Here is a 13,136-nt window from a genome sequence, read left to right as displayed (position 1 = left end):
GAAAGAACCCAGTTTGGGGATAGGTGTAGAAAATCTAGCATTTTCACACATTGCTGACAGATGTCATAATTTGATATCACATTTCCAGAAAGCAGAGAGGCAACAAGAAAAATAATATGAAATATTCATACTCTTCAATATAACAATGCCATTTCTAAGAACTTATCCAAAATTCTTAGAAGAAAACTAAACAAAATATATACATAGTTCATTACAGTTTTTTATGGAATTTATCTCAAAAAGATAATTAAGCCAAATATGCATGTAAAAGTTCATTACAGATTTTTATTTATGCATTTACGGCAAAAAACAACTTAATACTTCAATGTCCATCAACAAGAAATTGGCTAAAGTCTGGTACAAGAATACAATAGAACCATTAATACTGAGATACAGACCCAACTATATTTATTAACATGGAGAGATTTCCCAACACATTGTAAGGTAAAAAATGTAAAGTATGATCATATAAATATATATAATAAATACATAGTAATATCAAAATGATACCAGCTATCATTTTTTAATGATTTACTACAAGCAAGGCACTGGGCTGTAGACCAGGGTACATTTTTATGTGAATTAATCCTCACCCTTGAAGAAGAAACTTTAATGCTTCCACTTTACCAATGAGAAAACTTAGGTGAAAGAGGTTAAATATACATATATATATGGTTTTTTTTTTTTTCCAGACATAGTCTGGCTCTGTTGCCCAGGCTGGAGCGCAGTGGCGCGATCTCGGCTCACTGCAACCTCCGCCTCCTGGGTTCAAGTGATTCTCCTGCCTCAGCCTCCCGAGTAGCTGTGACTATAGGCCCGTGCCACCACACCCAGCTAAGTTTTTGTATTTTTAGTAGAGACGGGGTTTCACTGTGTTAGCCAGGATGGTCTCATCTCCTGACCTTGTGATCCACCCGCCTCAGCCTCCCAAAGTGTTGTGATTACAGGTGTGAGCCACTGTACCCGGCCGCCAAATGGTATTTTTTAACTATATGATACAAGATATTTTGCTTTTCTTCACCAGATTAAAAGCATGCCAACCTTGTATAAAAGCTACCTAGATTTAAAATTTGGTTTATTCTGAGGAAAGGTCACACACTCAACAGTATGTGAAATAAAAGGATCCATACATAAGCATATCATCTTCCATCCAGCTCCTATCCAGGAGACTGCAAGGCTTCAGAGAGCTGGACAACGATAGACTCTTTAAGAGGGGAAGGAATCTTGGAGATCAGTTAGCCCCTCACTATCATGTTACTCAGAGCCAAAGTCACACCACCAGTGTGGCAGAAGCAGAACTGGAATCCAATGCTCTTTGAACAACACTATGCCATCAGAAGACAACCTTCTGTTTTTTGGGGGGGTTTTTGTGAACTTACCAGTCAATAAAGTCAAAGCCCGTATTTTGCCCTCATCATCAAAAATAACAGTACCTTTGCTACAATCATGCAGCTGCAGGCTGCAGCTCAATAATAATCTCAAGACCAACACAAGTGCTGGCATTACTTGGATTCTGCTTTAAGAAATGAGAATCATGTAGGTAGAGGGAAGACAGGCTGCTGGGCTTTTTTAGTGGAGGCTGGTAAGCCTAGCCCCTGTAAGGCTCCAGGACGTAAGATGCTCCTGGAGCTTTGAACACTACAGTGACACAGTCCACAGTAAGAACCAGCTCTGCTCCTCTTGTGCCCATTTTCAGTCACTCTACACTTGTGCCAGTCATTATGCCACAGCGCACATACAGGCCAGCTTACTTAAGCTGTCTCTTCTTTCTGTCCCTGCAGTTCCATCCAGGGGTGCCCTCTGCTCAGGAAATGTCTGTCCCCATGTGGTAATCCCACCTGGGTATGTCCACTCCTCAGGGAATTACCTGCATAGTAAAACCTCTGGGGATCCCCTCTCTTTGGGAGATTCCTGCCCCTCTCTGTGTTTTTACAAGCAGCAGGGTTATGGATGTGACAGACTTTCATCTTGCAGTTCCCTGGCCAGGCTTGCTCCAGTCTCTCTTCTCTAGCTGGCCCAATGACGTAAATACCAAGTGTAAGGTGTAAAGTGGTGGAAACAAGAAGCCTCATGGCAGCCTTGGCCTAAACTGAGTTCTGGAATCTACTTTTACCAGAGGGTCTTAATGGGAACTTGCTCTACCATTACCAAGCATACAAGATGAAGAAGTGGAACCAAAATACCAGACGGGGACATGAAGGCTTTAAGTGTTCCCAAAGGTGTAGCACAAACTTTATGGTTCCAGTTGGGGGCCAATCTAAAAACAATGATTTGACCATACAGACTTCCTGGGCACCAGAGGGTAGAATGATTACTGCTATTGCAGCCAATATCCCCCTTTGATCGGGACTCTCAGCCAGGACAGTAGCCAGGCTGATTATAAGGCACAGAGCGGCCAGGTTCCACACAGGCCCTGTGGCATGGGATCAAGAGACAGCGATCCCAAATTGTGTTCTTTATCATGTGTTGAATTGTACACAGGGTTAAAGAGAGACCTACAAATAAGTTAAATTAATGTGGCTTTTACATTTTACATTAACAACTGGATCACTGGCCCACAAGAGGTAAAGTCTGACCATTGTGGTCAAGATGTAGAGAAACACACTAAGTTCACCACAGAGAGGGCAGGGGAGTGTGTGGAGATTTAGGAGTTACTTTGACAAGGATCAGGAAAAGAATAATGGAATATTTATTCTGGGGATTATTCTTTTCCTGAGTTTGGGTAAAGGAAAAAAAAGTCAGTGGAATTATCACAAACTCAAAGGTTAAGAAGGAAATGCATAACACTGTCTTCAGGAATCACCTTATTCCAGATTCAAGGAGAAACAGGAACGAAAAGTATTCTCAGTTATGAAGCAGAATAGGAAACACTTCAGTAAGAGAAAAATGAAGGGCCACACTGCTCAAGCTGGAAGATGAGAGGAATCTCCATAGGACAAAAGTTGCAATTTTAATGGCCAGGCTAAAAGAGGGCCAGGCCATCTCCAGAGGACCTGAGATGCAGAGACACTTACTTACCTACAGGCAGGCAGTTAATTGTGAGAGCAACTGTGGGAGCCTCCCTCCTTGTACCTAGGGCAGCTGCCTTGGGGAGCTACACAGATGTAGACAGACATGAGAGTGGAAAATCAGTCCCGCATACACCCATCCCTACTATAATAGTTTCTCAGTAACACAGATAACTTAGGGAAGCTGGTAAGGACCACTCCCTGAGGGAACTCCATACCCTCAGGATTCCACAGGAAGGTCCAGGAGAGGTGAGACACAGGATACTGAAGACAGTCCTGCCACAACAGCCCAGGCCCAGGCCTGATTAGATGCTGCACTGACCTCTGCACACAATCACCCAGCTGGGTCTAGCCATGGAAGCACCAGTGAGGAAAACAAGAGTATTTCCTCCTTTCACTCATGCCTCCATCTACTCTCATTACCCCCGATACTGCCAAGGGTTTGCTTGTTTTGGCTAGAATTATGTCAGAAATACACTCTGGCTTCTTAGTAGAAATGCTCTAGAGGCTGTGAGGTTGCCCTGGGCTGAAGAAGTTCCCAAGACACAGACCTTTAAAACTGGGACAAGTTGGTCACACTTGGTAAAGAGTAAAGGCCATTACTCTTTCCTCCAAAAGACCCAAGGACTAGAGTCAGCATCTGGCACTCTATTTTTGAAAGACTCCCACTGCCAATTCATAGACTAATAAAAGAGATAATAAGCATGGATTATTCAGATCATCCTTTCTATTCTGTAACTCCCAGATGATTTAGAAATGGCATATAAAAGTAATTAAAAGGTGCCTTATTGGTTATACATCTTTTTTTGTTTGTTTTTTGTTTTCTTTTGAGACAGAGTCTCACTCTGTCACTCAGGCTGGAGTGCAATGGGGCAATCTCTGCCCACTGCAAGCTCCACCTCCCGGGTTCACGCCATTCTACTGCCTCAGCCTCCCGAGTAGCTGGGACTACAGGTGCCCACCACCAAGCCCAGCTAATTTTTTTTTGCATTTTTAGTACAGATGGGGTTTCGCCATGTTAGCCAGGATGGTCTCGATCTCCTGACCTCGTGATCCACCCACCTCAGCCTCCCAAAGTGCTGGGATTACAGGCGTGAGCCACGGCACCCTGCCATGTTATACATCTTAATCAAACAGTAGTCTATTTATATAGAAAAGGAAGATAAATATCTCCTTCTAAGGGATGGGTTTTGGATATGAATTCAGGGCAGATGTGTGCTTTCTAGGAGGCCTGCTTCACTTTACAGGTCTGCACCAGGTCATCCTTTTTAGGAGGATGCTCAGGTTAAAAGAGGCTAAGGACATATGACAATCAAATACAGTGTAGGATCTCAGACTGGATCCTAAACATTAGCGGGACAATTAGTGAAATTTGAATAAGGTCTGTAGATTACACAATAGAATTGTATCAATGTCAATTTCCTGGTTTTAACAAGTGTACCATCATCATCTAAGATGTTCACATCTGGGGAAGCTAGGTGAAGGGCATAAGGAAATTTGTACTAGTTTGCAATTTTTCGTAAATCTAAAATTATTTCAAAACAAGAAACTTTTTAAAAAGAGCCTCTTCCAGGGGCTGGGCACAGTAACTCAGGCCTGTAATCCCAGCACTTTGGGAGGCCGTGGCAGGTGGATCCATTGAGCTCAGGAGTTCAAGACCAGGCTGGGCAACATGGCAAAACCCTGTCTCTACAATAAATAAATTTATTTAAAAAATTAGCTGGATATGGTGAAGCTCCTGCCTGTAGTCCCAGCTACCCAGGAGGCTGACATGGGAGGATCACCTGAGCCCAGAGGTCGAGGCTGCAGTGAGCTGTGACTGCACCACTGCACACACTCCAGCCTGGGCAACAGAGTGAGACCTTGCCCCCCCCCCAAAAAAAATCCTCTTCCCCAAAAAATTCTGTAATTTCCTAACACATACACACAAAAACTCATACACATTAAAAATTACAGTTTTTGATTCACACATGACATGAGACTTATTGTGTGCTTGTAACCATTAAAACAAAGGTTTATTGCTTATAAAAACAGAAGGCTAGAGACAATTTAACTGATAGATGAGAAACAGGCTTAGTACAGCTGTCATGCAAGCCATGACAAATATATCTATTTGAGCAACAATGATTTTTCACCTCCAAGCACAGTACTAGGCACATAACTAAAACTCTAATAGTTAATAAAAGAATGAATCCACATGATGATTATATAAGCATTTTCAAAGATGTTTAAGAAGAATCTGATCCACAAAAATGCTAAATGAGAAAATGTAAGGTGGAAAGAAAAAGCAAAAGTATGAAGTAATATGACATTATCACCCCAATTATGTAACAACACTACCCTAATTTTGTGTACATTCATATACACAAAAATACAAAAATTAGGAAGAAATGCATCAAAATGTTATTACATGTGGCAAAACTACAGATTTTAATTTTCATCCTTATACTTTTCTCTGTCTTCCAAAGGTGTCTACAGTGAAAAAAGTTGGCCAGGCGCGGTGGCTCACGTCTGTAATCTCAGCACTTTGGGAGGCCAAGGTGGGACGATTACCTGAGGTCAGGAGTTGATGACCAGCCTGGCCAACAGGGTGGAACCCCATCTCTATTAAAAACACAAAAATTAGCCGGGCATGGTGGCGGGCGCCTGTAATCCCAGCTACTCGGGAGGCTGAGGCGGGAGAATCGCTTGAACCCGAGAGGCGGAGGTTGCAGTGAGCAGAGATTGTGCCACTGCACTCCAGTCTGGGTGACAGAGCAAGACTTCGTCTCAAAAAGAAAAGAAAAAGAAAAGAAAAAAGTTTAAATGGGTTTAAGTGCACATACACCCCAATTTACCAAGCCTTTTCTATGCCCTTCCATTATTTTAGAGCTTTCAAATTTCATTCATCTGCAACTCTACGATTCTTTCAGCAACAGCTGTTCAGAACAGATGATTTACTTTCCACATTGAATTTTAAACTGTTTATCATGCAGAATGGGCCCTTAGAAAACATCTAGTCCTCTAGATTTGTATGACTTTAAATTAAAAGTCGACACTACAAAGTGGATTTAACCGCTTTAAACCCCACGGGATTAAACTCCGCAGGATTTAAGGCAATATGATACAACTGTGTCCTGAGTCTGAATAAACCTCAGCTGCACTTTTTAAGTCTGGGATCTCCATACACCGTTTTGTTGGAATACAAGGTTTTACAGAAGGCAGCGCACACCAATGCTGGTGCTGTGAAGGCAGCCAGAAAATCAGACGCTGCCTGTAGGGGAGAACCCCATTCCATCCACGTTTCTCAGGTGTCCCAGGTACCAGCCAGACAGGTATCTATTATTTAAACTGCACAGTATGTCCCAGTCAAAAGCCTGGAAACCCAATCACCTCGATGTGAGCATTATCCTGCAAGCCCGCTCCGGCCAAACCCGCTTGGAGACAGCCTTGCCCGCCCTGATCCCCGGACTGCCCAGGAAGCAAGAATCCCGGGACCCCGAGCTGGCCCTTCTAAAAACCACCCTTCACTCCGCTCCGCCAACCACCCCACTCACTGCCTCCTTCCCCAGAGCGCTGAGGCCCCTAACATCCCCCATCCTGACTCCACCAGCCCCAAATTTCAGCCTCATCGCGCGTCTCTCAGGACTCAAACCCTCGCCCCAGACCCATATTCCCTCTATAAACCTCTCCCCTCCCCTGCGACGTCCACTACCCGCAACACCTTCACTCATCCCTGCCCCCACAGCCTCCGCGCCTATCCTGGTCCCACTTCCCATCCCCAGGGGTGCCGGCACCGGGAGGCGGCCCGGGAACGCAGGGCGGCGGCCGGGAGGAACTCCTGGAGCCTGCAGTGGCCGGGGCTCTGTCGCTGCACGGAGCCGGGCACTGCCGCCGACAGCTGGGGGTCCGAGGTGCCCTTCCCCACTCACCGGCCGCCGCAGCGCTCCACGTCTTCGGGGGCTGGCCAGAGAGCCGGCGAGAACCGGAGGCCGGGCAAAAGAGCGCCGGGTGCGGGGGGCGGGCCAGGCCAGTGGGGCGGGCGCTGCCGAGCGCTGGGCGTGGCGGACGCGGCGGGGCCTAGGCGCGGTCACACGCAGAGGGGGCGGGGCCGCGGCGGGAGAGGCGGGGCCTCACTGGGCGGTCGCTCCGGGAGGGGCGGAACCGCGGTGGGAGGGGCGGGGCCTCACTGGGCGGTCGTCGTGGACGAGAACCCAGACTGGAACCGGTCCGAAGAAACAAAAGGCAGCCCTGATTGGGCTGTCGCCTGGAACGGAGCCCAGGCCGGGAGAAAGGGAGGGGCGTACCTAACGTACTGTAGCACCCTTCGAGATCCGGAAGGCAGCGGGAGAGGCGGGGCCGAGAAGGGAGAGGACTGGTTGGGCTGTCACTCGGAGCGGAGGCGGCACGCCGCTGGGCTCTCCAACCCAGAGCGGTCGGGGCGGGGGAAAGGAATACGCCCCTTCACATTTCCCTCTTCCATCTCTTAAAGACCAGAACCTAATTTTCTGGTCACTTTCAGGTATAAGAACAAATCTCATTTTAACTGTAGCTCACTTTCAAGTTGTGAAAAACGCAGATCCTTTTATAATTAAAACCTAACATCCAACCACAGCCAAATCCCTTTCGGTGGTTTATAGGGTTTCCCAGTCCCTTACCTCTATGAAAACCTCCTTTACTCTCCTACTTGCTCCTCACCAGCCACACTGGTACCCTTGTTCCTCCTAGAACTCGCCAGACACTTTTCCACCTCCAGGTCCAGGGTCTTTGCCCCAGCCATTCCCTCTGCCCAGAAAGCTCTTCCCTCGGATCGCTGCTTGGCTCACTTCCTCACCTCCCTTGGTTTTTGCTGGGCTTTCACTTTCTCCCTGAGGCCCTTTCTGACCGTCCTACTTAATACCTGTTCTCATCTCCTCCCCACCCCACCATTTCCTTACCTGCTCTCCTATTTCTTTTGTCCACCACGCTTATTGACTTTTTTTTGTTGTTGTTTTGAGATAGAGCCTCGCTCTGTCACCCAGGCTAGAGTGCAGTGGCGCAGTCTCGGCTCACTGCAACCTCCGCCTCCCAGGTTCAAGCGATTCTCCTGTCTCAGCCTCCCGAGTAGCTGGGATTACAGGCGCGCACCACCACGCCCAGCTAATTTTTGTATTTTTTGTAGAGACAGGGTTTCACCACGTTGGCCAGGCTGGTCTTGAACTCCTCACCTCAGGTGATCCGCCTGCCTCCGCTTCCCAAAGTGCTGGGATTACAGGCGTAAGCCACTGCACCTAGCCGGTTTTAAGTGTTTTTAGTTACCCAGGGTCTACCACAGTCTGAAAATAGGTGAGGCCAGAACAATAAGATATTGGGAGAGAGAGAGAGACCATATTCACCTTTTATTACAGTCTATTTTTATAATTTTTCTATTTTATTATTATTCATTGTTGTTAATCCCTTACTGTACCTAATTTATAAATGAAACTTTATCATAGTATGTATGTATGTGTAGGAAAAAACATAGTATACATAGAGTTTTATACTATCCTCAGTTTCAAGCATCCGCTGGGGATCTTGGAATGTATCTCCCACAGATAATGAAAGATTACTAATCCCAATGTTTAGAACAGTGTTAGGTCCATAGTAGACAAGCAATAACTCCGAAATGAAAAATTTAAAAAAAATGAATGAACCCTTTCTGCCTCCATACATCCAGCTTTGGCCAGATCAATGCCTCAATAAACTGTAGTGGGGAGAAGGCTGGTCTGTTCTTTACTCCCCACCCTTTTCTGGGTCTTCCAGTTTCCAGCCAGGAGGCAGGGAGACTAAAAGAAAGGAGCAGAAGACTAATGACTTGGTAGGAGCAGTTTGTCACTCATTCTAGGCCCCTGATGCTATCATGGCAGCTCACAACATTATTAACCAGTTCTCGTGCGGCTATCTTTTTGTAGGTCCTGTGTGGTTATGTCCAGAGGTTCTGTCTTCTGAAAATCAGGACAAATTATTTATGAACTTCAATAAGTTTAGACATGAATTACTCCTTAGACTTTTGTTTTTAAATCGTACTCTTCCTGTCTTCTAATCCTTCAACTTATGGCCATCCTCCATATAACTTTATTTTCTTATATTTATGTGGCTGGAGGAATGAGGAAAAAACTGAATGGGAATATAAACCTCCTTTTCTCTTGGATAATCTTATTTCACCTCCACAATTAACAAAGTAAAACTTTCTGTTAAGTATAGCAGATTGTTGGACAACATAAATGGCAAAACTGAGTTAATAACATAGATCCCTATATAATAGTCCCCTTTATCCACTTCTCAATACCCCTACTGGATGCCTGAAACCACAGATAGTACTGAACCCTGTATATATTATGTTTTTCGACCTGATAGCCTAGATGGCCACTAAGTGACCAACAGGTATGTAGCATTGATATAGTTTGGATTTGTGTCACTCAAATCTCATGTTGAATTGTAATCTCCAGTATTGGGGGTGGGGCCTGGTGGGAGGTGATTGGATCATGGGGGTTGATTTCTCATGAATAGTTTAGCACCATCCTCTTGATGCTGTCCTCGAAATAGTGAGTGACTTTTCACAAGATCTGGCTGTTTAAAAATGTGTGGCATCTTGCTCTCTCTCTGTTGCTCCTGCTCTGGCCATGTGATATGCCTGCTCCCCCTTCACCATCTGCCATGATTTTAAGTTTCCTGAGGCCTTCCCAGAAGCCAAGCAGATGCCAGCATCATGCTTCCTGTACAGCCTGCAAAACCACGAGCCAATTAAACCTCTTTGCTTTACAGATTACCCAGTCTCAGTTATTTCTTTATAGCAACATGAGAATGGACTAATACAAGGACCTACAGTATGGATACACTGGACAAAGAGATGATTCACATCGCCGGAGGGATGGAGTAGGACAGTGCGAGATTTCATCACAATACTCAGAATGGCACACAATTTAAAACTTACGAATTGTTTATTTCTGGAATTTTCCATGTAATGTTCTCTGCCCTCGGTTGACTGAAGGTAACTGAAAACATGGAAAGAGAAACTGTGGCTAAGGGGAACAATTGTATCAATTACCTATGACTGCATGTCAAACAATTACACAGAATTAGGGATTCCTTTCTCCACTTGTCTCTTTTTGGGTATTTCCTCCATGTTCTCTCTGGCTTCCAAGAGTCCCTTTTCCCGACTCCTCTGTCCAGAAGAACAGGTTTTCTCCCAGGTGACTGTGTCACTGTACCACTGCAGGGCAGATCCCTGACTGGGAATGGCTTCAGGGAAAGGGAGGGAGAGAAAAAAGGAATCAGCAGTTTCCACCACTTTCTCTAGCTTGCAGTAGCCTTTTTTCGTGGTCCTGTGGCTACATGGTCAGGCTTCTCTTGGACATTTTGCTGATAGTGTCTGGTTGACAATTCCCAATTCATCTATCCTTGGATCAAAGCCAAGAGATAGAGGAGAAAAAATAAAAACAGGAATCTCACTACTCCTATATCTGTCTTTCTTCAGGCTTTGAGTTTCCTGCCATCACGATCCACCTGCTATTATTTACTTTTCAGAGTCCTTGGATAGTTGTTCTTTGTATATTATTTAGAGATTTTAGTAGTGATCAATCAGTAGGAGACATGGGCGGCAGTGGACTTACTCTATTTTGGTCAGAAATGGAACTCATCAATCTAATAGATGAAAAAACATTTTAAGTCATATTTTTCTTATGAAGAGTGAGTTTGAGAGCATCTTCTCAGGTTAAAGAGACATTTGTCTTTCATTTTCTGTGAATTATCTATTTACATATATTGTCTAATTTTCTATGTATAGAAACTCTTTATATAATAGTACAGTCCTTTATCTTAGATATGATTGTCAAAACTTTTCCTCAGTTTGTCATGTCCTTTGATTTCTCTTATGCTATTTTGTTTGTTTGTTTTTGTTTTTGTTTATTGGTCATGAAAACTTCTATTTCTAACTGGTCAATTTTACCAGGCTTTTCTTTTACTACTTACTATTTCTGGGTTGTATCGTACTTAGAAAGACCTACACCTCTCTCTCTCTTCAATTACTTTTTTTTTTTTTTTAAACAGGTCTAGCTCTGTTGCCCAGGCTAGAGTGCAGTGGCATGATCTAGACTGACTGCAACTTCTACCTCACAGGTTCAAGTGCTTCTCCTGCCTCAGCCTCCCAAGAAGCTGGGACTACAGGCGTGAGCCACCACACCCAGCTAGTTTTTGTATCTTTAGTAGAGTCGGAGTTTCACCATATTGGTCAGGCTGGTCTCAAACTCCTGACCTGAAGTGACCCACTCACCTCGGCCTCCCAAAGGGCTGGGATTACAGGCATGAGCCACCACGCCTTGCCCAATTACTTTTTAAATTCTTCCATGGTTTCTTGTTTACATCTCATTATGTTATGTTCTTTACTTTTTTTTTTTTTTTTTTTTAGACTGAGTCTCACTGTATCACCTGGGCTGGAGTGCAGTGGCATACTCCTGGCTCACTGCAACCTCTGCCTGCCAGGTTTAAGCAATTCTCGTGCCTCAGCCTCCCGAGTAGCTGGGATTACAGGCATGTGCCACCACGCCTGGCTAATTTTTATATTTTTTTAGTAGAGACCAGGTTTCACCATGTTGGCCAGGCTGGTTTTGAACTCCTGACCTCAAGTGATCCCTCCCAAAGTGCTGGGATTACAGGCATGAGCCACAGCGCCTGGCCATGTTCTTTACTTTTAAAATTTGACCAATCAGGAATTTATTTTGATGTGAGGTAAGTGGAATGGATCCAACTTTATATCTTGATAGCTGCACATTTTTCCAACCCCATTTCATTAATAATCCATATTTCCCCCTACCGATTTTAAATGCCACCATTATCATATACTAAATTTCCTTCCCTATTTATGAACTTTCTATTCTATCTTATTAATCTGTTGGTTTATCACTGTACCAGAATCATAAGATTTTAATTTTTGAATCTTCATAATACTTCATTCTTTATCTTTAAACTCTACAATACAATCAGGAAAGTCAACCCACCCACCCACCCAGAGGTTCCTGTATCTCGAATTGCCTTCATAACCACCTACAATAGCAGCCGCTGAAGACTCACTGTCAATAAATTGTTCATCCAAGGTGACCACGTAATTTCACTGTTCATCCAAGGTGATAATTGACATAATTTTTCTTCTGTATGCTTAGATTCATAGCATCCCATTTTCCACTAAGTGACAAGGCCACCATCCACCATTGTCTTCAAACCCAGCCAGTCCCAGATTCCCAGTTTCAGGGTCTGATTTCTGCAACCACTTCCAATACCAAACTTGGCAGTCAAATTTCAGTGCAGAAAACAGAAATCACTGTGTGTGTTTTACACAGGAAGATATTTAATAAAGAGAACTAAGTTCTTACCAAATCGGTGGAAGGCCTGAAGAAGCAGCTCTGGGCTGGACATCTTGGAGTGAACAACTCTACTGGGCCAGTCTACCAAGGGAGCTGCTCAGTCTGAGGCCACTGGAGCCAGGCTAGGCCTGGAACCAAGGCCATGGCCTGAATGTGGACACCTTAATCTGTGATCTGGGGATTTCTGAGTTTGATCAAGAGGCTGCCACAGTCACTACTGCTTCTTAACACCCAGGAAGCTGAAGAATAAGGACTGAAACTTGTGACAAAGAAGCCACAACCTTCCTATTCACGGGGAGGCATCCAAAGCCACAGGAGGATGGTTTCCTAACCTCTACCTGCCTGATACCAAGAGAGTGCATCTAACTGGAGAGCCTGATGTTTTTAGGACTCTGACCTCTATACCTCTTTACATAAATCTTGCTCGTTTCTTATAGAGTTTATTTCTAGGCAATTTATTTTTCTAATCGCTAAAGAAACTGTTGTTTCTTCCATTATATCTTCTGATTAGTTGTTGCATATATATAATCATTAATTTCTGTATATTAATATTATACTCAGAATAAAATCTCATAGTTTATAGTAGTCGGTTTTGTTTGTTTGTTTGTTTGTTTTGTCGCCAGGCTGGAGTGCAGTGGCACTATCTAAGCTCACCACAATCTCCGTCTCCCGGGTTCAAGTGATTCTCCTGCCTCAGCCTCCCAAGCAGCTGGGAATGCAGGTGTGCATAGTAGTTGGTTCTTTTAGGATTTCTAAGTTTACAGTCATATAA

General features: G+C 44.4%; 1 protein-coding gene across 6 annotated transcripts in view; it reads right to left on the bottom strand.

Moving 5' to 3' along the window:
* Positions 1-7,087, bottom strand: part of ANO10 (anoctamin 10) — a 246,921-nt gene extending 239,834 nt beyond the window's left edge. For 4 of the 6 annotated variants that reach the window (XM_031663429.1, XM_031663430.1, XM_031663432.1 and 1 more), the window contains exon 1: positions 6,920-7,038. The gene's annotated coding sequence lies outside the window, so the exon portion shown is untranslated. Of the gene's footprint in view, positions 1-6,919 lie in introns of all 6 variants that reach the window. The other 2 variants (XM_003894584.5, XM_009201055.4) reach the window with 2 other exon arrangements.
* Positions 7,088-13,136: the final 6,049 nt, after the last annotated feature.

Source organism: Papio anubis, chromosome 2 (assembly GCF_008728515.1).
Source record: "Papio anubis isolate 15944 chromosome 2, Panubis1.0, whole genome shotgun sequence".
NCBI classification, from domain to species: Eukaryota; Metazoa; Chordata; class Mammalia; order Primates; family Cercopithecidae; genus Papio; species Papio anubis.
Note: the sequence above shows the minus strand (reverse complement) of the source record. Positions and strands in the feature narration are given on the sequence as shown.